Source organism: Amblyraja radiata, chromosome 2 (genome assembly GCF_010909765.2).
Source record: "Amblyraja radiata isolate CabotCenter1 chromosome 2, sAmbRad1.1.pri, whole genome shotgun sequence".
Classification (NCBI taxonomy): Eukaryota; Metazoa; Chordata; class Chondrichthyes; order Rajiformes; family Rajidae; genus Amblyraja; species Amblyraja radiata.
In genome coordinates, this window is record NC_045957.1 from 61,773,999 (window position 1) to 61,799,146 (window position 25,148).

The following is a 25,148-nucleotide window of genomic DNA, read 5'->3' on the forward strand; positions in this document are numbered from 1 at the left end:
TAGGTCTAGATCAAACAAACGGACAGGAAGTTAAACAAAGAGCACTGCAGATGAAAACAGTAAAGGACTGATTGATATGAGTATAAATGTAGCAATTGGAGTTCAACATAAGCAAATATGAGGTTATCCACTTTACATTTAAATAGGATAAAACAAGATAATTCCTAAATTGTGAAAAGATAGAAGCAATGGAGGTCAGAGGAGACAGATAATTATGTAAGACAATTAATGCTATTGAATGAAAAATAATACGGAAGGTTATCTGACAGTGAAACGCTACTTAGATATCAAGGGGAAAACTTTCAGTTCAGTCTGGAACTCAGCTCTTTTGGTTATGTTTGGACCAAGGCTATATCAATATCTAGAGCTGAGTTGTCCCGGCATAACTTAAATTTAGCATCAATAGGCAGATTATTTGTGAGAAAAGTTATATGTGAACATACAAAGAAGGTAGAGATTAAGTTTTAACCTTAAGGAACTTTATTTATTTTTGCCAAGACTGCTATGCAAACACATCTGCACAGCACTCAAAATGATGAATGCCGAAGTTCAAAACTGTGACACAAATACCATAAATCTTGCTGACTTGGAGAACTATCAACTGTGCACTTTTCTGTTCAGTTCAGAATGTAGCAACAATTATATATATATATATATATATATATATATATATATATATATATATATATATATATATATGTGTGTGTGTGTGTGTGTGTGTGTGTGTGTGTGTATATATATATATATATATATATATGTGTGTGTGTGTATAAGTGTATGTATATACACATATATATATATACCTTTCTATATATCTCTCTATATATACATATGTACACATGTGTATATGGAATTTATAGATATATCAACAAAAGATTCAGCACTTGCTACCAGAGATAGATGTCTAGCATATGTGAAAAATATTGTTAAATAATGTTGAAATGGCTTGAGATGGGGTAGAGGTAGTACATATATAATTTATGTATCAACATTGCAATATATATATATATATATCGCAATGTTGATACATAAATTATATATGTACTACCTCAGCCCCCTCTCAAGCCATTCCAACATTATTCAACAAGATTTTTCACATATGTTAGACATCTATCTCTGATAGCAAGAGCAGAATCTTTTGTTGCCCACAGTCTGATTTGGACAGTATTCATATGCAAAGCTCTTAGATGATCCATTGTCAGCACAGACCTGTATTCCTTTAGCAGTGGTCATCTCTGGTTCCAGATAATGAGAACTTCATATGTTCATATTCATATGTTCTTCAGGGCAAAGGCAATTTTTGAACTTATGGAAGAACCATTTGAGGCAATGGCTTCATTTTATGGGACAGGAAGACCAGAGATTTGTGATCTGTGACAATTATGAAGTGGTTTCTTAAATGCTTTGCACTCTAAAGATGAGGGCTAAATCTCCTTTATCCAGCTCTGAGTACTTTCTCTGCTGCTATTAGCATTCAGGGTATAAGGTCAGTCGACTTTTCAGAGCCATTGCTTATCTGATGGGCCAACACAGCAGCAACTCATTGTTTAGTAGTGGGCTAGCATGTGAGTACAAAGTGCTGGAGTAACTCAGCAGGTCAGGCAGTAGCTCTGGAGAACATGGATCAGTGACGTTTTGGGTCAGGTCTCTTCCACATGTTTAGCATGTTAGTTATCTGTAACCGTTCTTTGGAAGATACAAAAGCCTTTTTGTCCATTTCTATTGCACATCCTTTCGCACCGATTGATGTAATGCAGCTAAAAACATGGGTACATTTGATATGATTATAAAAATTCAACAATCTCAGATTGTCATCAGCTCAATAACATGAGTTGGGGCAGAAGCATTGATGATGCCTTTTACTAAACCTTGAACTGTGGATAGTCCTCCAGCATGTGCCAAGTACTATACTTCATTCAGCAAGAAAGTTCACTTACCTCTCTTTAAATCTAGGTTTGTATTTTCCATTCTGCTCCAGACTGCTTCCAGATTCTGCAGCTGCTCATCTGTCGAGACTCTTGTAAGCAGGATATCATCCAAGTAGACACTAAACATGGGAATGCCCTGCAGCAAGCACGTCATGGCTCTACGAAAGATAGCATGCACATACAAAGCATGTGTGTGTTCACGGTCAAAAGCCTTTATACTGATCCTTTTGCACAATCAGTTGATCTGCATAATTCAACTGCCTATCAACAATGTTATTGGCCACCCTTCAATCAAAATTGCAAATAGTTCTTCAGTTCCAAAATTGGAAACTGTTCCAAGGACAAGACTCAATAATAATAATAATAAAGGATGGGATTTATATAGCGCCTTTCTAATACTCAAGGCGCTTTACATCGCATTATTCATTCACTCCTCAGTCACCACGGTGGTGATAAGCTACTTCTGTAGCCACAGCTGCCCTGGGGCAGACTGACGGAAGCGTGTCTGCCAATCTGCGCCTACGGCCCCTCCGACCACCACCAATCACTCACACACATTCACACACATTCACACACAGGCAAAGGTGGGTGAAGTGTCTTGCCCAAGGACACAACGACAGTATGCATTCCAAGCGGGATTCGAGCCGGCTACCTTCCGGTTGCCAGCCGAACACTTAGCCCATTGTGCCATCTGTCGTCCCAATAAACAATAATTTTATAATTTCCATGTCACGCTGGATCCGTTATGCCATAATTATATGATTTTACAGGGTTGTATGCAAAACAAGGCATTTCCCTGTACCTAGGTACATATAACAATAAAGTATAATAGTAAGATTAAACGAGAACTTACCAGTTCGAAGTTTGATCGTTATTTTATGAGGAGTACGTTGAGGGAATACGTGAAGAACCCTGCCAGGACGCATGCGTGGCATTCTTCAAAGCAGCGGTGTGAAATCACAGATAACTGTAATGACTTAAACATAGTAAGATTAGAGAAGAAATACCAGTTAAGTATATGATCATGGGTGGGAGCGGAGGGCACGTATTCCCTCAACGTACTCCTCATAAAATAATGATCAAACTTCAAACTGGTAAGTTCTCGTTTAATCTTACTATTTTACTTCGGAGTCACGTGAGTGACTACGTGAAGGTTTCAAAGCTCTGTGATTTCATGCCATGGAAACGAGTCCATGCATCACATCTGCCTTAATGACTGTAGGAGGAATTGTGTCAACATAATTTAGACATAAATCCGACATTGAAATTCATGAAATTTATTAACACAAAATTATAGCCCCCATTATTGGGGTAAATTAAATTACAGAACTTAAAATTGTTTCTGCAAACGTTCCAGGTTTAATGACTGGTTTATGATAAAATAGTTGGAATTTTTTATTTCCCCCCCCCCCCACCCCCTGCTGTCTTGAGGATTTGGTCCATTGGTACATCCAACTGCATAGCTACCGATGTAGCTGCAGCCCTGGTGGAATGAGATTTAAAAATATTAGCTTTTGGTATTAGAACCTGTTTCAGCCATCTTGAGATGGTCTGGACCGTCACTCTTTTGTGTGGTTGCTTATGGCTGACTAAAAGTGCCTTCTCATTGCCTCTGATGATTTTCGTGTTCTCCATGTATAACAACAAATGTCTTACTATACAGAGACGATCATCTGTTGGGTAAGACCTAAATTCTATATTGAGGCCTGCTGATCCCTGTCTGTTCTGCTTAACTAATTCATAAATATGAAACGTAATATTTTCAGATGAAGAAGTCATGTTGTCCAGTCTTAATTTATGTAATGACTGTACCCTTTGTGCCGTGACCAAAGCCATTAGCATGACTGTTTTTAATGTCAGTCTATGTAGGGACAGAGCTGTTGCTGGAGACCAATTCCTGAGCATCTTCAGGACAATACTCACATCCCATATTTGCGAGTACCTGGTTCTTGGGGGAATGGTATTAAAAATTCCTCTCATAAGTTTTGTTACCAGTGGGTGAGTCCCAACAGAGTGACGCTCTGTTCCTTGCCATACATAAGTTGACAGGGCACTTCTGGCGCAGTTGATGGCACTATAACTGAGCCCCTCATCATAATGGAGGCCTGCCAGGTATTCCAGAACAGACGGGATGTTCATTTCTCTGTAGGTGATGCTGTTTTTGTGACAATACATCTCCCACTTCCTGATATAGACCAGATACTGTTTTTTGGTGGACTGTCTGTGGGCCGCCGAAATCATGTTCACTGTTCGGTCCGTCAGTCCCAGCTGTAGTAGTGGTATTTTTAGACTCTACAAATTAATAAATTCAAATAGTTATGGCATGGGTGGCTATCCCTAGTTATGGGATGAACCAATAAGTCTGGTCTATTCGGGATGGTGATACATGGTTCTAATACCATGTTCAGTATCACTGGGAACCATGGTTGAGTAGGCCAATTGGGTACTACCAAAATACCAGACGCAGAGTCTTGCTGTATTTTCCTTAATACCCGACTGATGAGGCAGAAAGGAGGGAATGCATAAATAAACAATTTCCCCCAATGCAGCGAAAATGCATCTGTCGCCGCTGCCCCAGGGTCTGGTTCCCACGAAACATAGTTTGATAACTGGTGATTAAGCCTGGATGCGAATAGATCGATATCTGGTGTTCCATATCGTGCTGTAATATCAGCAAATACTTTTTTATTCAACATCCATTCGGTGTTTTCATTAAATTTGCGTGACCTGGTGTCTGCCACTAAATTTAGTTTACCTGGTAGGTAAGTGTCTGATATCCGAATATATCTCTGGATACACCATTGCCAAATTGTATTAGCCAGATTGTCACATGATGTCGATTTGTTTCCACCCATGTGGTTGATATATGCTACCACCGTGGTATTGTCAATCTGTAGTCTAACATGCTGGTGATATGACCCAGTACAATATGACTTTAGGCCATAGAATGCACCCAACATTTCCAGGTAGTTTATGCCCAGTGTTAGTAATAATGATGCCTCCTGAGCAGTCCATCTACCTCCACAGCTGGAGATGGAATTGGTGGCACCCCAACCAAGTGCACTGGCATCAGTTTGTAGCACCATAGAAGGGTTGCTGATAATGATTGGATTGAAACAAAGCCGAATGTTATCTATCCACCATTTTAGTTCCATTATAGCTTTGATTGGTAGTTTCATTGGTCTGTCAAAATGACCAGCATTAATTTTGAGTGCTTGTATTTTTGCTCTCTGTAAATTTTGGTAATGTAAAGGTCCAAATTGTGTGGCTGGAAAAGCAGCCACCATTTTGCCAATTACTTTTGCTACCAATCTGATGGACGGTTTACTGATGTCAATGAGGTTATTGCAAGCCTCTATTAAGTCTATAGCCTTTCCCTTTGGCAAAGTCACCGACATGTGAACTGAGTCAATGGTGAACCCCAAATAGTCTATAGTAGTGGAAGGCGTTAATTTAGATTTAACTGGATGAATGATAAACCCCAGTTTTACTTCGGAGTCACGTGAGTGACTACGTGAAGAAGCCCGCCAGGACGCATGCGTGCCATATCGCTTTCACGCTTGCAAAACGACAGGCGGGGTGGAACGTTCCCCCGCAGCGGTAAGTTTGAAACCGCGACCTGCAGGTAAGTGATTTACTCTGCGGTAGTTTTTGTCCCCGCACTGTTTTTACACAGGGGGGGGGAGCTGGGAAAAATATCGTCCACAAGTGCTGCGAGTAAAGCTGCCTGGGGAGGACTGCGAAGTTGTGGGAGGCAGCAGCAGCTGAAGGCACAAGCCCCATAATGAATCAGCTGTGCCGACTTTTTGTCCCGCGCCGGCCAGAACACCACGGCCGGGCGGGAGACTATTCAGAATGGGGCCGTCGACGTTTGACAAGTCGAAAACGGAGGAGGCGGGGCGACAATTTAAACCAGGACCTGCAGGTAAGAGCTGCGGTCTTTTTGTGTTTTCCCATGCTGATTACAGGTGGAGAAACCAACGGGCTGCGACAAAGCTGGTGAGGGATGACCGCGGAGCAGCGGGCAGCCAGCAGCAGCCAGCGGCACTCGGATCACCGATAGTGGGATCAGCTGTGCCCGATGTCGCCTCCGCACCGGCCAGATCCACGCGGCCGGGTGGTAAGGCTAGACACAAAACAAACAAGGTCGTGGACTCAGAGGAGTCCGACTTTGAACAACAGCGGGCGGCCAGCGACCGAGAGCGCTGGAGCCGGATGGAGCGGAGGGTGGAGCATTTGCTCCAACGTGACAGACTCCGGGAGATGGAGTCGGTTCACTATGGGCCCTATGATAAACCCACAGCAGTATCTCTTGAAGGGCTGCACAGTGCTTCTACCTCATCAGAGGGGAGCACTGCGGGTCAGTTCTGGGCTGACCTGGAAGAGGGGTCCGCAGAAGGAAAGACAAGTGTGCAAGGGGTGCAGGGACTGTGCAAACCTGGGACCACAAAACCACCAATACTATTGTTTGGAGGCAACCTATCGAAGCAAGTCAAGGAGCTCAATGAGGAAGCAAAAACCCTGGGACTAATAAAAGGGACTCCAACAAAAACCCACTACAGCCAAAGACAGCACCCCTACGCACCCACCAGCAGAACTGGTGAAAGCTCGAAGGCCCGGTACTCAAAACATGAGTCTTTTTAGGCCATGGCCCAGGCCGGCCTTCTTGGAAGATACGGGGACCTCCAACGCCAACCAAAGCGAAATTCCAGACACCAGCGCAACAACAGCAGCGAAGAACCTACAAAAAAGAAGTAAACCTGCCACTGGTAACTATGGAGGTAGGTGGGTCTGGTTCCCTACAAAATACAGGGAGCATGGAGGTTGGGGGGAGATTACACTCTTTTCTGAATGCATGGAGCATGTTAACAACCGATACTTACATCTTAAGCAGTATCCAGGGATATACAATAGAGTTTATACACAAGTACAGCCCTCAAGTTCAACATATACCGAACCGAATGTTCGTGCTTTCTGATAAAGAAAAATCAAAAGCGCAAGCTGAACTGGAGCGGCTTTACGTAAAAGGTGTAATTGAGAAAACTCAACATGAACCATTAGAATTCGTGTCCAATATATTTACCAAAAACAAAAAAGATGGTGGTTGTCGCATCATCATAGATCTGACCAAATTGAATACATTTGTACAATATATTCACTTCAAAATGGAAACCTTTGTTACTGCTAAACAATTAATTTCCAAAGGTTACTTCATGGCCAGCATCGATTTAAAAGATGCTTACTATTCAGTGTCTATACGAGGTGACCACAGATGTTACTTAAAATTCAACTGGATGGGACAACAATGGCAGTATAAAGCACTGCCAAATGGTTTATCATCAGCCCCCAGGCTGTTCACAAAAATTTTGAAACCAGCCCTAGCGTTTCTACGGAAACATAAACACATGGTCATGGCATATTTCGATGACATACTCATTGTGGGCAAAACTTTGGAATTGGCCAAACAAACTGTAACAGCCAAAAACAGTTATTTGAAATACTGGGATTTATTATCCATCCAGTTAAATCTAAACTAACGCCTTCCACTACTATGGACTATTTGGGGTTCACCATTGACTCAATTCACATGTCGGTGACTCTGCCTAAGGGAAAGGCTAGAGATTTAATAGAGGCTTGCAATAACCTCATTGACATCAGCAAACCATCCATCAGATTGGTAGCAAAAGTAATTAGCGAAATGGTGGCTGCCTTTCCAGCCACACAATTTGGACCTCTACATTACCAAAACTTACAGAGAGCAAAAATACAAGCACTCAAAATTAATGCAGGTCACTTTGACAGACCTATGAAACTACCAATCAAAGCTAAAATGGAACTAAAATGGTGGATAGATCTGGCTTTGTTCCAATCCAATCATTGTCAGTAACTCTTCCATGGTACTACAAACTGATGCCAGTGCACTTGGGTGGGGAGCCACCAATACCATCACCATCTGTGGAGGTAGATGGATAAATGTGAGGTTATCCATTTTGGTGGCAACAACAGGAAAGCAGACTAGGAAAAGGGGAGATGCAGCGAGACCTGGGTGTCATGGTACACCAGTCATTGAAAGTAGGCATGCAGGTGCAGCAGGCAGTGAAGAAAGCGAATGGTATGTTAGCTTTCATAGCAAAAGGATTTGAGTATAGGAGCAGGGACGTTCTACTGCAGTTGTACAGGGTCTTGGTGAGACCACATCTGGAGTATTGCGTACAGTTTTGGTCTCCAAATCTGAGGAAGGACATTATTGCCATAGAGGGAGTGCAGAGAAGGTTCACCAGACTGATTCCTGGGATGTCAGGACTGTCTTATGAAGAAAGACTGGATAGACTTGGTTTATACTCTCTAGAATTTAGGAGATTGAGAGGGGATCTCATAGAAACTTATAAAATTCTTAAGGGGTTGGACAGGCTAGATGCAGGAAGATTGCTCCCGATGTTGGGGAAGTCCAGGACAAGGGGTCACAGCTTAAGGATAAGGGGGTAATCCTTTAAAACCGAGATGAGAAGAACTTTTTCACACACAGTGGTGAATCTCTGGAACTCTCTGCCACAGAGGGTAGTCGAGGCCAGTTCATTGGCTATATTTAAGAGGGAGTTAGATGTGGCCCTTGTGGCTAAGGGGATCAGAGGGTATGGAGAGAAGGCAGGTACGGGATACTGAGTTGGATGATCAGCCATGATCATATTGAATGGCGGTGCAGGCTCGAAGGGCCGAATGGCCTACTCCTGCACCTAATTTCTATGTTTCTATGTTTCTATGACTGCTCAGGAGGCATCATTATTACTCACACTGGGCATAAACTACCTGGAAATGTTGGGTGCATTCCATGGCCTAAAGTCATATTGTATTGGGTCATATCACCAGCATGTTAGACTACAGATAGACAATACCACCGTGGTAGCATACATTAACCACATGGGTGGAAACAAATCGACATCATGTGACAATCTGGCTAATACAATTTGGCAATGGTGTATCCAGAGAGATATTTGGATATCAGCCACTTACCTACCAGGAAGACTAAATTTATTGGCAGACACCAGGTCACGCAAATTTAATGAAAACACCGAATGGATGTTGAATAAAAAAGAATTTGCTGATATTACAGCAAAATATGGAACACCAGATATCGATCTATTCGCATCCAGACATAACCACCAGTTATCAAATTATGTTTCATGGGAACCAGACCCTGGGGCAGCGGCGACAGATGCATTTCCGCTGCATTGGGGGGAAATTGTTTATTTACGCATTCCGTCCTTTCTGCCTCATCAGGCGGGTATTAAGGAAAATACAACAAGACTCTGCGTCTGGTATTTTGGTAGTACCCGATTGGCCTACTCAACCATGGTTCCCAGTGGTATTAAACATGGTATTAGAACCATGTATCACCATCCCACATAGACCAGATTTATTGCTACATCCCGTAACAAGGGATAGCCACCCATGCCATAAACATTTGAACTTATTAATTTGTAGAGTTTAAAAACACCTCTACTACAACTGGGACTGATGGACCGAACAGTGAACATGATCTCGGCGGCCCAAAGACAGTCAACCAAAAAACAGTATCTGGTCTATATCAGGAAGTGGGAGATGTACTGCCATAAAAACAACATCACCTACAGAGACATGAACATCCCGTCTGTTCTGGAATATCTGGCAGGCCTCCACTATGATGAGGGGCTCAGTTACAGTGCCATCAACTGCGCCAGAAGTGCCCTATCGACTTACCTATGGCAGGGGACAGAGCGTTACTCTGTTGGGACTCACCCACTGGTAACAAAACTTATTAGCTGAATTTTTAATACCAATCCCCCAAGAACCAGGTACTCGCAAATATGGGATGTGAGTATTGTCCTGAAGATGCTCAGGAATTGGTCTCCAGCAACAGCTCTGTCCCTACACAGACTGACATTAAAAACAGTCATGCTAATGGCATTGGTCACAGCACAGAGGGTACAGTCACTGCATAAACTAAGACTGGACAACATGACTTCCTCAACAGAAAATATTATGTTTCATATCTATGAGTTAGTAAAGCAGAACAGACAGGGATCAGCAGGCCTCAATATAGAATTTAGGTCATACCCAACAGATGACCGTCTCTGTATAGTAAGACATTTGTCGTTATACATGGAGACAACGAAAATCCTAAGAGGCAATGAGAAGGCACTTTTGGTCAGCCACAAGCAACCACACAAAAGAGTGACAGTCCAGACCATCTCAAGATGGCTGAAACAGGTGCTAACACAGGCTAGGGTGGATACTAATATTTTAAAATCTCATTCCACCAGGGCTGCAGCTACATCGGCAGCGATACAGTTGGATGTACCAATGGACCAAATCCTCAAGGCAGCAGGATGGTCTGGGGAAAAAACATTCCAATTATTTTACAACAAACCAGTAATGAAACCTGGAACGTTTGCAGAAACAATTTTAAGTTCTGTAAATTAATTTAAACCCATAAAAAGGGGTTATAATTTGGTGTTAACAAATTTTATGATTTCAATGTCGAATTCATGTCCAAATTATGTTAACACAATTCCTCCTACAGTCATCAAGGCAGACGTGATGCATGGACTCGTTTCCACGGCATGAAATCACAGAGCTTTAAAATCTTCACGTAGTCACTCACTGAATCCGAAGTAAATTAGTAAGATTAAACGAGAACTTACCAGTTTGAAGTTTGATCTGTATTTTATGAGGAGTTACGATGAGGGATTACATGCCCTCTGCTCCCACCCTTGATCATATACTTAACTGGTATCTCTTCTCTAATCTTACTATGTTTAGTCATTACAGTTATCTGTGATTTCACACCGCTGCTTTGAAGAATGACACGCATGCGTCCTGGCGGGCTTCTTCACGTAATCCCTCATCGTAACTCCTCATAAAATACAGATCAAACTTCAAACTGGTAAGTTCTCGTTTAATCTTACTATTTTTCAAATAACTGTTTTGTGGCTGTTACAGTTTGTTTGGCCAATTCCAAAGTAGTTTGTTTGGCCAATTCCAAAGTTTTGCCCACAATAAGTATGTCATCTAGATATGACATGACCATGTGTTTTAGTTTCCGTAGAAACGCTAGGGCTGGTTTCAAAATTTTTGTGAACAGCCTTGGGGCTGATGTTAAGCCATTTGGCAGTGCTCTATACTGCCATATGCTGTCCCATCCAGTTCAATTTTAAGTAACATCTGTGGTCACCTCGTATAGGCACTGAATAGTAAGCATATTTTAAATCGATGCTAGCCATGAAGTAACCTTTGGAAATCAATTGTTTTGCAGTAACAAAGGTTTCCATTTTATAATGAATATATTGTACAAATGTATTCAATTTGGTCAGATCTATGATGATGCGACAACCACCATCTTTTTTGTTTTTGGTAAAGATATTGGACACGAATTCTAGCGGTTCGTGTTGGGATTTTTCAATTACCCCTTTTGCGTAAAGCCGCTCCAGTTCAGCATGCGCTTCTGATTTTTCTTTACCGGAAAGTACGAACATTCGGTTTGGTGTATGTTGAACTGGAGGGCTGTACTTGTGTATAAATTCTATGGTATATCCCTGGATACTGCTTAAAATATAAGTGTCGGTAGTTAATATACTCCATGCATCCAGAAAGGAGTGTAATCTCCCCACAACCTCCATGCTCCCTGCAATTTGTAGGGAACCAGACCCAGCTACCTCCATAGTTACCAGTGGCAGGTTTACTTCTTTTTGTAAATCCTTCGTTGATGTTGAGGCGTCGGTGTCTGGGTTTGTGGTTTGGTTGATGTTGGAGGTTTGCGTATCTTCCAAGAAGGCCGGCCTGGGCCATGGCCTAAAAAAGACTCATGTTCGGTGTACCGGACCTTCGAGCTTTCACCAGTCAGTCTTGTTCTACTGGTGGGTGCGTAAGGGTGCTGTCTATCCGCTGTGCGGGTGAAAGCTGTTATCCCCGCTGTTAGGAGTTTTAATACATTTTGGAGTTTGATATCCATGCCTCTAACTCCTATTCCAATATGTTTCCATATACAAGTATTTACTACAGGAACATTCAGGGATATACAGTTACCCGGTGCCAGGTGTCTTGACGTGGTGTCCAATACAGCCTGTTCTTGTAGTTGGTTAAAGGACATATAATCTATACTGGCAGCTAGTTTTTGCTCCAGGTTTTGGCCAGTCTGATCTGGCTGTATGAAGTTGGACACCATGTCCAGTAGATTTTCACGTTCCTGCACCCCCTGCACACTTGATTTCTCTTCTGCAAACCCCTCTTCAGGATCAGCCCAGTACTGACCCCCAGTACTCCCCTCTGACGAGGGAGAAGCACTGTGCAGCCCTACAAGAGGTGCTGCTGTGGGTTTTACATAGAGCCCACAGTGACTCGACTCCATCTCCCGGAGCCTGTCACATTGGAGCAAATGCTCCACACACCGCTCCATCCGGCTCCAGCGCTCACGGTCGCTGGCCGCCTGCGGCTGCTCAAAGTCGGACTCATCTGTGTCCACGACTTTGTTGGTTTTTTGTTTTGCCTTACCGCCCGGCCGCGGAGTGGATCTGGCCGGTGCGGAGGCGACATCGGGCACAGCTGATCCCATTATAGGTGATTCAAGTGCCGCTGGCCGCTGCTGGCTGCCCGCTACTCCGCGGTCCTCCCCCACCAGCTTTGCCGCAGCCCTCGTTGCTTTCTTCGACTTGTCCATGCTCCCCACCTGTAATCAGTATGGGAAAACACAAAAAGACCGCAGAGTACTCTTACCTGCAGGTTCTGGCTTTTAAACTGCCGCTGCGGGGGAACGTCGTTCCACCCCGCCTGACTGTTTCGCAATGCGTGTAGCGATATGCCACGCATGCGTCCTGACGGGGTTCTTCACGTAGTCACTCACGTGACTCCGAAGTAAAATTGAATCATTGAATTGAATTGGTGCAATGGGTGCTGCCCTTTCAGAGTACTTACCTTCAATTACATTCTCTCTAAGAAGCCTGTTAATTTTTGCCCCAATGTAGTTTTTACTGTTTAAACGTCAGGCTTGCAGGACTACCGTGGTGCATTGGGATTAACATGGATTTTTGCTTGGGTGCCAATTAATATTCCCAGTTTATCCTTGAAACCCCTTTTACGACTCCCAAATCACCCCCTGTATTTTCTAGCTTCCTTCATATTAATGTGATGAATGTTTCTCCAGTCCAGGGGAATTACTTTGAGCCAGGTTGTTCCCAGCTGGTTTGATCTGGAGCCTGCAACAATTACCAATGGTAAAGGGTTTAGACCTTTCCTTGGCATTTCACTGCCAAATCGGCCACTGCAAATCCCTCAGTCCTTTCTGATTTAGAAGTGCCTTTAATATTGTTTCGACCAATATTGCATATTTGGTCTGCATAATCAGCAATGCAATGAATCTAGTGTTAAATGTTAGGTCCTTGTCATTCACTTTCAAAACAACTATCAATGTTTGCCATTTCATGTATGAACCACCACTTTATCGCTTCCTTTGCTTGATGAGATATTGGTAAATTTGGAAATGTTGATTGCTTTCCTTTAACAGCTCACTTTGATTTGGTTTCATATTATAGTCATACTGCATGGAATCATGCCCTTCAGCCCAACGCATCCATGCTGACCGAGATGCTCCATCTAAGCCTGCTCCATTTGCTTGCATTTGGCCCTTATCCCTCTAAACCTATCCTATCCATGTACCTATCCACGTATCTTTTACATGTTTTTATAGTACCTGCCTCCACTACCTCCTTTGGCAGCGCATTCCACATACCCACCCTTGTCTTGTGAAACTTATGTTAATTCTTACAAGCTCTGGTGATGCCATATTTCAAACAAGATTTTTCCTGAGACCAGCAGTCAGTGAGCATATATATTTCCTCCAATTTAGTAACAGCATTTAAAGACAATGCCCATTTCGCATTGCCAGTTGTCCCATGTGCACACTGTTGCATGGGGCTACAGGTATCAATGGCAAGTACTACATGTTTGTCCTTGCAGATTCAACTGCTTGGACAATGTTAAGTGCGTTCCTGAAGGTCAATTCACCCATGATAACAAATTGCACTGAATCAGTCATTGATTCCACACACTTAAGGGCCTGTCCCACGAGCATGCGACTTCATGCGGCAAGCGCGACCTAAAGGGCCGGTCCCACCAGCATGCGCCTGCATGCGGCAAGCGTGACCTAACGTGGTCTCTTGAGCCGTACGGCCTCGCAGGGCCGGTCCCACTTCGATCGCCGGAGCCGTATGGAGTTGTGCGGAGCTGGTCCCGACATCGCGCGGGGCTCCGAAAAAATGACCGTGTTCAAAAATTCCGCGTGGCAACGGCCTGTCGGCCTGCAGCTGCCTCGACGCCATGTCACTCACTCGACCTCCGCGCGGCTCCCGCTTCTGGTTTGGTCGCGCTTGCCGCATGCAGGTCGCAGGCTCGTGGGACAGGCCCTTTACCTATTACTTTACAACTGAAAGAGTGTGTGGTCATAATTACATGCCTGTAATTAGTTCCTAAATTTTTCCCCATAGTCAACACAGAAGTTCATTAAATTTGCTTAACAATCAGTTATATTCAGATTTTTGCTTGTTCTTACATGACTTTGAGTCCAATTGATTCTTCCCGAATTCGGTTAATTTATCTTTTTTTATTACAGGGTTTCTCAAAGCTCCCCTGTTCCTCATTAAATGGACTGTTGAGGCTTTCACCACAGTAATTACGACAGACCTTTGGTAATTTTCATCATTTTTTTTGGTAACAAACAACATTCAACCGTATCTCACAAAATGTCTCCCATGTCTTGATTTAAGAGCTAAATGCTGCAATCAAGCCTGTGGTGGCAGTGTGTTGTTAGACACTCTGTATCTCTTCCACAAAGTCACCAATCCACATTCTCGAAAGATGCCTGACCCGCTGAGTTACAACAGCAATTTGTGTTGTTAAACGAAGCAGCACAACCCTTACAGAATGCACCCAAAATTGTATATGTCAAACAGTGACACATGATTAGCTTTCAGAAGGATAGACAAACTTGCTGGTTTTGAAAAAAACAATTATCAAATGTACACGTTCAATTACATGTGATGTAATTATATATAGAAATTTATATGTAAAAATTGGATATGTTACTAAAAATAAATGCCATGGCCACATCCTTGACAAACTTCCCATCACTATAGCTATGAACGAGAATAAGCTGAAGGGTGAGTAACTGGTCAGTCAATATTTATCTTAAACTTTGTGGATGAGATCTTTCAGGGCAATTTTCCACTTCCACAGATGTTGTATTGTAAATGTCTATCTTTGGAGCACAGGTCTTTAATGTTACAGTTGGGATGTTGTCAGATCTCTTAGTCTTTGCTATATATGTGCTCAGCCAAGTTTGATGGAAAATAGATTAAAATGAATTGGTTGCATTCTGACATCAAGAATAAATGAAACGGATTGTGCATGTTATACCTCTAACTTGGCTGAACGGATTTATTTTATTTTGCATATATCAGCTTATATCCATGATAACTAATAGTAAGATTAAACGAGAACTTACCAGTTCGAAGTTTGATCGTTATTTTATGAGGAGTACGTTGAGGGAATACGTTAAGAACCCCGCCAGAACGCATGCGTGTCATTCTTCAAAGCAGCGGTGTGAAATCACAGATAACTGTAATGACTTAAACATAGTAAGATTAGAGAAGAAATACCAGTTGAGTATATGATCATGGGTGGGAGCGGAGGGCACGTATTCCCTCAACGTACTCCTCATAAAATAACGATCAAACTTCGAACTGGTAAGTTCTCGTTTAATCTTACTATTTTACTTCGGAGTCACGTGAGTGACTACGTGAGGATTTCAAAGCTCTGTGATTTCATGCCGTGGAAATGAGTCCATGCATCACATCTGCCTTAATGACTATAGGAGGAATTGTGTCAACATGATTTAGACATGAATCCGACATTGAAATCCATGAAATTTATTAACACAAAATTATAGCCCCTATTTATGGGGTAAATTTAATTACAGAACTTAAAATTGTTTCTGCAAACGTTCCAGGTTTAATGACTGGTTTATGATAAAATAGTTGGAATGTTTTTTCCCCTGACCATCCTGCTGCCTTCAGGATTTGGTCCATTGGTACATCCAACTGCATAGCTGCCGATGTAGCTGCAGCCCTGCTGGAATGGGATTTAAAAATATTAGTATCCACCCCAGCCTGTATTAGAACCTGTTTCAGCCATCTTGAGATGGTCTGGACCGTCACTCTTTTGTGTGGTTGCTTATGGCTGACTAAAAGTGCCTTCTCATTGCCTCTGATGATTTTCGTGTTCTCCATGTATAACGACAAATGTCTTACTATAAAGAGACGATCATCTGTTGGGTAAGACCTAAATTCTATATTGAGGCCTGCTGATCCCTGTCTGTTCTGCTTTACTAATTCATAAATATGAAACGTAATATTTTCAGATGAAGAAGTCATGTTGTCCAGTCTTAATTTATGTAATGACTGTACCCTTTGTGCCGTGACCAATGCCATTAGCATGACTGTTTTTAATGTCAGTCTATGTAGGGACAGAGCTGTTGCTGGAGACCAATTCCTGAGCATCTTCAGGACAATACTCACATCCCATATTTGCGAGTACCTGGTTCTTGGGGGATTGGTATTAAAGATTTCCCTCATATGTTTAGTTACCAGTGGGTGAGTCCCAACAGAGTGACGCTCTGTTCCTTGCCATAGATAAGTTGATAGGGCACTTCTGGCGCAGTTGATGGCACTATAACTGAGCCCCTCATCATAATGGAGGCCTGCCAGGTATTCCAGAACAGACGGGATGTTCATATATCTGTAGGTGATCCTGTGTTTGTGACAATACATCTCCCACTTCCTGATATAGACCAGATACTGTTTTTTGGTGGACTGTCTGTGGGCCGCCGAAATCATGTTCACTGTTCGGTCCGTCAGTCCCAGCTGTAGTAGTGGTATTTTTAAACTCTACAAATTAATAAATTCAAATAGTTATGGCATGGGTGGCTATCCCTAGTTACGGGATGAACCAATAAGTCTGGTCTATTCGGGATGGTGATACATGGTTCTAATACCATGTTCAGTATCACTGGGAACCATGGTTGAGTAGGCCAATCGGGTACTACCAAAATACCAGACGCAGAGTCTTGCTGTATTTTCCTTAATACTCGACTGATGAGGCAGAAAGGAGGGAACGCATAAATAAACAATTTCCCCCAATGCCGCGAAAATGCATCTGTCGCCGCTGCCCCAGGGTCTGGTTCCCACGAAACATAGTTTGATAACTGGTGATTAAGCCTGGATGCGAATAGATCGATATCTGGTGTTCCATATCGTGCTGTAATATCAGCAAATACTTTTTTATTCAACATCCATTTGCGTGACCTAGTGTCTGCCACTAAATTTAGTTTACCTGGTAGGTAAGTAGCTGATATCCAAATATCTCTCTGGATACACCACTGCCAAATTGTATTAGCCAGATTGTCACATGATGTCGATTTGTTTCCACCCATGTGGTTGATATATGCTACCACGGTGGTATTGTCAATCTGTAGTCTAACATGCTGGTGATATGACCCAGTACAATATGACTTTAGGCCATAGAATGCACCCAACATTTCCAGGTAGTTTATGCCCAGTGTTAGTAATAATGATGCCTTCTGAGCAGTCCATCTACCTCCACAGCTGGAGATGGAATTGGTGGCACCCCGAACAAGTGCACTGGCATCAGTTTGTAGCACCATAGAAGGGTTGCTGATAATGATTGGATTGAAACAAAGCCAAATGTTATCTATCCACCATTTTAGTTCCATTATAGCTTTGATTGGTAGCTTCATCGGTCTGTCAAAATGACCAACATTGATTTTGAGTGCTTATATTTTTGCTCTCTGTAAATTTTGGTAATGTAAAGGTCCAAATTGTGTGGCTGGAAAAGCAGCCACCATTTTGCCAATTATTTTGCTACCAATCTGATGGACGGTTTACTGATGTCAATGAGGTTATTGCAAGCCTCTATTAAGTCTATAGCCTTTCCCTTTGGCAAAGTCACCGACATGTGAACTGAGTCAATGGTGAACCCCAAATAGTCCATAGTAGTGGAAGGCGTTAATTTAGATTTAACTGGATGGATAATAAACCCCAGTTTTTCAAATAAATGTTTTGTGGCTGTTACAGTTTGTTTGGCCAATTCCAAAGTTTGGCCCACAATTAGTATGTCTCACAGCGGCAGAGACCCGGGTTGCTGATTGTACTACGAGTGCTGTCTGTACGGAGTTTGCTCCGGGTGCCCTGGTTTTCCCCACACTCCATGTTTGCAGGTTAATTGAATTTGTCCCGAGTGTGTGTAGGATAGTGCTAGTGCGTACGGGCATCGCTTCGGTGGGCCGAAGGGCCTGTTTCCACACTGAATCTCTAAAGCTGTGCTACCACAGAACCCGCTAAATAGCCCACCGCATGGAACGTGTTAAGAGCTTGCTGCGGGCCGGATAAAATCTCGTTGCCTGCGCGTTATAGTTTGGAGACCCCTGGTCTAGATCATGCTGTAAGGAGTTAGTCTTACTTTGTTGTTTTCTCATGTTGGTACGTACCTCTTTCAGGTATGGCTGTACTCCTCTGACATTGAACTTCTGCACTACACATTACACAGTGGTTAGAGGACTCATGGAATTGATAGAGGAAGAGACACAGCACGTCATGACATATTGTGGTGGAGACATGTTGTGCAAAAGTCTCAAGAACACCTTGTCTTGATGTTCTGTCTGGACTTTGCCCCCATGAGAACTGTACAGTCATCACTCCGAATAATACCTTGGCAGAAAGATGAATCCCCCACTGGTGGATTAATAAGAATAACTCAGAACAGGTTTGCTTTTGTTTCGGTTTTTCTCATCACCTTCCAAAAGCCAGCTATGGCAGTGATATGCTCATAAGGTCTTCTTCTGATGAAAACGGAAGGCCCTTGCTCACACCCACTGTGCATAGTGCCAGAAATAGTTAATACTAGACCAAGTGCAGACCCGTTGGGTCTGTTCCCCCAATGTGCGTTTGTGGAGGGGGGGGGGGAGGCAGCACGCAGCGTCACACACACTAACTATCCCCCCCCGCACTCACGCTAATTACCCCCTTGATATTATATTAATATTATTAATTTGCTCCTTTTACCCAATAACCACCCTATCTACTGACGCATAGCCCCCAACTTGCAGTCACATCTAGAGAGGGAGGGGGGGGGGGGGGGGGGGGGGGGTAGAGGGTGAGGGCAGAGAGAGAAGGGGCAGAGAGAGAGACAGAGACACAGAGAGAGGGGCAAGAGGGATAGGGGGGTGGAGAGGAGGATAAGAGGGAGGGTGGGTGAGGGGGGAAAGGTGGGGGAGGAGGGGAGGAGAGAGAGAGGGTGAGAGTGAGGGGGAGAGAGAGGGGGTGCTGAGAGGGGGTGAGGTAGGGAGCAGGGAGGGGGGAGGGCGGAGTGAAGAGGGTAGGGGGTGTGGAGGGGAGGGGGTTTAGGGGAGGGAGGGAGGGAGGGTGGGGGAGGGGTGAGAGGGGAGAGGGGGGGAGAGAGGGGAAAGGGGGGGAGAGAGGGGAAAGGGTGGAGAGAGGGTGTGCTGAGAGGGGAGGGGGAGAGGTGGGGAGCAGGGAGGGGGAGGGAGGGTGGGGGAAGGGGGTAGGGGTGTGTGGAGGGGAGGGGGTTTAGGGGAGGAATGGTGGGGGAGGGGAGGGGGGGAGAGGGGAAATAGAGCGGGGAGAGGAGAGGAGAGGGGGGGAAGGAGAGGGGGGGAGGAGAGGGGGGGAGAGGAGAGGGGGGGAAGGAGAGGGGGGAGGAGAGGGGGGGAGGAGAGGGGGGAGAGGAGAGGGGGGGGAGAGGAGAGGGGGGGAGAGAAGAGGGGGGGGAGAGGAGAGGGGGGAGAGGAGAGGGGAGGGGGTAGAGGAGGGGGGGAAGAGGAAAGGAGGGGGAGAACCTAAAAAACATTTTAGAACCAAAAAAGACACATTCTGCAAGCATTGTAGAACCAAAAGAGACACTTTTTGCAAACATTTTAGAACCAATAAACACTTTTTGCAAACATTTTAGAACCAATAGACACATTCTGCAAACGTTTTAGAACCACTGAGGCCACTTACATTTGAGTAGACATGTGTTCAGTGTTATTCACAGCTCAGAGAAACGTGACCCTCTGCCTTCCTCCAGCTTGCAGACACTGATTGAGGCACACCACTTCCTGGTTTTATAGTCCCTCCCCCCTGCCGCCAGCAGGGGCAGCAGAGAGAATGGGGAATTTTGTAAAATCATTAATATCTCTGTCTTTTTTCATCGACGGGAAAATTCCTCGGCACACATATGTCGGAGGGGGGCTCTGAGCAAGGTGGCCAAAAATGACGGCCGTAGGTGGCGGCGTTCTCTCGGAAATCGCAGCACAGATGGCCAAAACCGGTCAAGAACAGACTTTTAGTAATATATAGATAGATTATAATGGTGGATTGGGGGCAGGTTGAATGGATTACTTTGAGCTGAGTGGTGTTGAAAACTCTGTGCATCAATGAACTTGCAATCACCAAGGCAAGGGAAAAATACTGCATAATTCTCTTTTGCTATGTCTTGGAGGTGTTTGCAAATCTTGTGGTATCAGGAATTGAGCCACTTTTCAAAGATTAATGAGTCTCTACCTAGCTCATGTAGCCACAAGATTTACATAGCAAATTTCTGGTAAATATTTATTGAACTTTATCCAACAGAATATATGTTAATGAGCAGCCTCTCTCTTTGCACATGATCATGACATGCAGGCTACAAAGCTCCGTTGCCCAGGTTTCACTACTTATCAACATCAGCTATTTAATTGAGGTATGATAAATAAGGTGAAGAATTGCAAGCATCTGAGAACATTATAATTTCTGAGCTCATGATCAAAAAAACATCACCAATGAAGGTAGACACAAAAAGCTGGAGTAACTCATAGGGCCAGGCAGCATCTCTGGAGAGAAGGAATGGGTGACGTTTCGCGTCGATATCCTTCGATGGTTAAATTGGGAGGATGTCCCCATTGGATACAAAAATCATAACTATTTACCTCTTATCTAGGTAATATTACTGCCAGTGAATTAATTTTGCACATGTTTCCCCACTGACAAATTTACTAGAGCAACAGAGTTTAATGTTCTGTCAAATATAACAGGAATGTCAAAGGCATGTCTGATTACTGGGACTGAATAGTCATGCAGAACCCAATTTTACATTTGCAGTCAGGTTATTAGTAACTATGTATTATTTGATAGAACATTTAATTGATCATCTTTTCCATTGTACTTTGCTGAAAGTTACAATCTGCCTTGCTGTCACTCTTCCATTCTTTAAATCATTGGCTCGCCAGGTTGCTGTCTTGGCAATTTGAACAGAGTAAGAATAATAATGTAGAAACAAAGAACTGCAAATGCTGGTTACACAGAGTGCAGGAGCAACTCAGCAGGTCAGGTAGCATCTCTGGAGACATGGATCTCTACAGAGTATGAGGAAGGTTGCGGTGAGGACATGGAAAGAAAGAGAGAGGTGTATTTTTCATCACATCTGCGATTTGCAAGTCAGAAGATGGGGAAGGTTAACTATAAGGATGCCATTATTTTCAAGGTTCTTCTCTGCTGCTGCTGCTCAATACAGTTAATGGATACTCAAGTGATGAAGAGGGTTGTATCCTCCATTGATGTGACCAGTATGGGAACAAAATGAAATTAAACTCAATAATTTCCTTTCCATTGTGTGAGAGAGGAAATTAATGATTCATACCTGTGTGATTGTTCAAATTAACCTTTCTGAATTTATATTATATCTTATTATGATTTCAAGTAGTATGCAGTTCTGACCTTCCCGTTAGAAGAAGTGTGGAAGCTTTAGAGAGGGTGCAGAAGATGTTTATCATAATGCTTCCTGGTTTAGAGGGAATTAGCTTTAAGGTTTAATAAACTTGGATTGTTTTCTCTGGGGCATCATAGGTTGAGGGGAGAACAGATAGAAGTATAAAAAATTATGATATCTATATAATAGAACAGAGCCCTTTTCCAAAGGTGGAAATGTCAAAGTCTAGAGGGCATATCTTTAAGGCAAGAGGAAGAAAGTTTAAAGGTGATGTGCGGAGCACTGAGAGTAGTGGGGCCGGGAATGTGATGCCAGGAGAGGGAGTAGTGGGGACGGGAATGTGATGCCAGGAGAGGGAATAGTGGGGTTGGGAATGTGATGCCAGGGATGGGAGTAGTGGGGCCGGGAATGTGATGCCAGGGATGGTCACAGAGGCAGATATGTTAGTGATATTTAGGGAATGGAGGATTATGGATCACGTGCAGAGGAGATTAGTTTAACTTGGTATCATGTTTGGCATGGACAATGTGGAGCTAACAGCCTGTTCCTGTGCTGTACTGGCCACTTCCATGTACATAAGGAACTTTATCATATGGGAAATATGGCAGGTGGTATGTAAATGATTCTAAAAATGAGAGGACACCAACAGAACAGGAGAAGGAAGATAAGTTAGTCATCAAATGCATGTTTGCCCTGCACCTATGCTCTGTCCACAACGAACATCCCGAATGCCAGGATAAATGTCATTTTAACTTTTCTTCCCATCTCCACACTAACCTCTCTGTCCTAGGCCTTGTCCACTGCCAGGGTGAGGCTCAATGCAAACTGGAATAACACCTTATATTCCACCAGAGTGGTCTGCAACCCAATGATATGAACATTACATTTTACTTTCTCATGTCACCCTTGCCTCCTATGTTCCCCTCTCACTCGCCTTCTGATGCACCATTGGTCCACCCATTTTTGTCCCCTTTCCTTTACCCCGTCAGAGCTGACCATTACCCATTTCATCCTCCTTCTCCTTCTCCTTCTCCTTCTCCTTCTCCTTCTCCTTCTCCTTCTCCTTCTCCTTCTCCTTCTCCTTCTCCTTCTCCTTCTCCTTCTCCTTCTCCTTCTCCTTCTCCTTCTCCTTCTCCTTCTCCTTCTCCTTCTCCTTCTCCTTCTCCTGGATCCATCCAACCACTACCTACACATTTTACCCACCAGATATTCACTCCACCTGGCTTCACTTGCCCTTCATTTAAATAGTTCCCATTACTACCATCCTCACCTATCAGATTCCCTAACTTATAACAGCTGTTTCCCTGCTTTTTACTCTCTTACCCCCCCCCCCCCCCCTGTCTCCACCTTCACCTCCATTCACCCCACCTGGCTCCATCTGTCCCCCTCTTATTTTTTCTTCTTCATATTTGCCCCTGCCTGTGGCCTGCTATTCCATCCCTTCCACACCCCCACGGTTCCTTTTGTTCATGATCCTTCAACCACCTTTGGTCTACCTATCATCTACCACCTCCTGTCCCCCCATCTGTAAATGGGCTATATTTGCTCCCCACTCTGTCCAAATGCAAGGTCTTGATGAAAAATGTTGACATTTCCTTTCCCCCCCACAGATGCTGCTTAACTCAATGCATTCTTCCAGCAGTTTGCTTTCTGCTGCACATTCAAGTATCTGTAGGCTCTTGTGTCTCCGAGGTACAGATAGAGTCTGATACAGAAAACTGGCAAAACACAAATAAATAATTTTATCCGGATTGATTTCACAATCTTGGAGACAGGGCCGGCCTTAAGCCAATTGGGCCCCACACCTAAGGGGGCCCCGCGCTAGAGTAATCTACTCTCGGCTCGGGTAGATCTACCCTGGGTGGAGGGGAGAGAAAGGGGGTGCAGAGAGAGTAGAGGGGTGGAGGAGGAAGAAAGGGGTCGACGGGGAGAGGGGTGTGAGGGGGAATGGAGAAGGGGGGGAGGTGGGTCGTTCCCTCACGGTCCCGAGGCAGCGCTCCCACCCCTCCAGTCGCCGTGCTTCAAGCACACAGCCCCGGCTCCACCCCTCTCGCTCCCCGGGAAGATGCGGTGAACAATACAGGGAGGACCGGGCCGGGCCGGGCCGGGGGTTGGAGCAACTTTGACAAACCTCGGCCTCAGCTCACACCCGTCCACCCGGACCCCGGCATCCGCTCCCGCCGCCGGCCCTCTCCCATCCTTCTCTCCTTCCCTCCCTCCATCCCAGGCTCCATGGTGTTTAAAATTCAGCACCGCCCGCGGCTGAATGTCTGCAGCCACTGCTACTCGGAGGTTGGAGTCGGCGGTCTCAGCACTCTGGAGCCCACCGCACGGCGACCAGGGTAAGGCATCGCCCACTCCATGATGGTGCTTCAGTGTTGTGCCGCCGGCAAAGCTGAAGTTCTGGCCGGTCCCAGCAGGAAAACGCCGCTCCAGTCTGTTGGTAGGCCGTGAGGAAGGGGCGAAAATACAGCTCGGAGAAAAGCTGCATCTCTGATCAGGTAGCGACTGAGAAAAATAGTTTCCCCCTTTCCCTCCCCCCACATAAAAAGGCTAGAAGACCTCCAAAACAAAAACTTTTAACTCACTAAAAATAAAATAAAGCGTGAAAGGACTAACAGCTGCTGGCAGGGCAGCCATACTCTTGGGCGGCGCGACTCTTGTCAGCAGCGGCCTCTGCAGTCCGTATGTCTTTTTTAAAATTGTTTTCTGTCTTGTTCTATGTAGTTTTTATTGTTTTTTTTGTCGGGGTATGTGTGTGGGGGTGGGGGAACTTTAAGGTCTTTCCCCTGCACGGGAGACCCGACCTTTTCTTTGTCGGGTCTCCATTGTCGTTGGGGCTGCAACGTGGAGCGGCCTCCAACAGGAATGACCTGGGGCTCCAGTCGCGGAGCTGCGGATCTACTCACCATCACGGAGCTGGCCGAGTCCGGAGCGGGTGTAGCTGTGGTGGAGCGCTGCTGTGACCCGACACCCGGAGATTCGGAGGCTCCAACCGCAGGTCTGTGGACAGTGATGCCGGGAGCCCGCGGGTCCCTGGTGGGAGACCGCTTTTCGGGGCTTCCGCAATGGCGACTTCTCCCGCCCGAGTTGCGGGGTTGAAGAGCACCTGGAGCGGGGCCTTACATCACCGCCCCGCGTGGCTTGGAATGGCCGCGGGACTTTGTGAGCGACCGCCGGGGCTCCAACACCAAGAGCCCGCCGGGGCTCCAACACCAAGACCCGGTGCGTGGCCTTGCATCACCCGGCGTGGCTTTAATGGCTGCGGGACATTTAACATCGCCCGCCGGGGGCTTTGACTCTGTCTTTGACTCTGACATGGGGGGGAGAGGGGAGTGCAGGGGAGAGATATGTTTAAGTTTTGCCTTCTAT